This window comes from Brassica oleracea, chromosome C2 (genome assembly GCF_000695525.1).
Source record: "Brassica oleracea var. oleracea cultivar TO1000 chromosome C2, BOL, whole genome shotgun sequence".
Taxonomy (NCBI): domain Eukaryota; kingdom Viridiplantae; phylum Streptophyta; class Magnoliopsida; order Brassicales; family Brassicaceae; genus Brassica; species Brassica oleracea.
The window spans coordinates 44,651,630-44,653,196 of record NC_027749.1 but is presented as its reverse complement, the minus strand read 5'-3'; positions in this window follow the sequence as shown (position 1 = coordinate 44,653,196).

Sequence of the window (1,567 nt, the reverse complement as noted above, 5' to 3'; positions counted from 1 at the left end):
AACCAAAAGCTGAATACCAAAAATCAAAATCTAAAAACCAAAACTAAAATCTAAAAACCAAAAACTAAACCTAGAAACTATTGAAACAATCATCACTTTATACTCCCAATAGAGAGCCCAAATCCAATGTATTGTTAACTAAAAGCCCAATTAGGCCGACTGTTACAAGTGCATCTCCGATCCAACCTCAAATCCTCAAATATTAAGGCTTTTGTCATTCCAATGCAACCTCAAATTTTCAAATTTTGAGGTTTTGAATAGTGACACCTTAAATTTGAGGTTTCACTATTCAAACCTCAAAACTACTATTCATTTTCTTTTTAGTCCTTATAATTATTTTCTTTAACAAATGTATCTAATAACTTTATTTAGGATAATTTAAGTACACCAAAATAAAATAAAATAAAATAAATATTGCATAACATGAAAATAAAGTTCACACAATAGAAAAATACATTAAATAAAGCTCACACAAAATAAAAAATACAATAAACAAATTTAACACAAATTAAAGAAAATTATATAAACATTTATATATTACATATCTTAAAAATAATATTTGAGTAATTTGGCATGTTATATAAAACTTTCTAAAATTTGTGCGTATGTGTGTTGTTTTATTATATATGTAACTTATATTATATAATATTATAATATTGTGTGTTGTATAGTATATTAAAAATATATTTTATATGTGTTTGTGAAGTTTTATCATTATTAGTAATTTTTGTTAATGTCAAAGATTATAATGTAAATAAATAAATTTTTAAAGTTTTTTTGAGGATTCATGGTTGGAGTAATCAACCTTCAAATTTTTATTTTGTGGTTTTGCTCTCCTTAGAATAAGGTCTTGGGTTGGAGATGTTTTATGTAGAAAACATGCCAGGTCTTTGTTTAATATTTTTTGCCACGATTATTAGGTCTTTAATTTTGTTTTCGTTAAAAACCTTATAATTTTATTGTATTATCAGGTACTTTGAAGTCGTTGTTTATTTTCTATTTCGTTTTGTTAGTAATTGGGGAGTGTCTTCTAGAATCACGTATTAGTAGCCCTAAAATCTATATATACTAGATCTCGACACGTGCAACCGTGCAGATTTTTATTTTCATTTATTTTTATATAAATATTTTATTTTCAATTCTAAATTAGTATATATTATAATATATATATATATATATCTGTCTATCAATTTTTAAAACATAATAAGTTTACGGTATATGTTTTTCATTAAATAGATTGTTTCAAACTTTCACATGTATTTCTATATTCTTCTATATATATATTTTCGGATTATTATTTCATTATTAAAATCGTAACTATATATATAAAGATTAGTAAAATAATTTTTTATTGTCATATTCAAAGATATTGTAACATTTCACAAATTTAGAAAGTTTTTATAAAATTAAACTTTTCGCTTCATAGATTTATATTATCGAGTAAATAATTAAACATTTAGTTTTTGTTTAATTTTTAAAATAAACTATATAGTTTAAAATTGGTTTTCATTGGTTTTAACGTAGTAAAGATTAATAATTGTTAGATAATATGATTTTTGTTATTTAA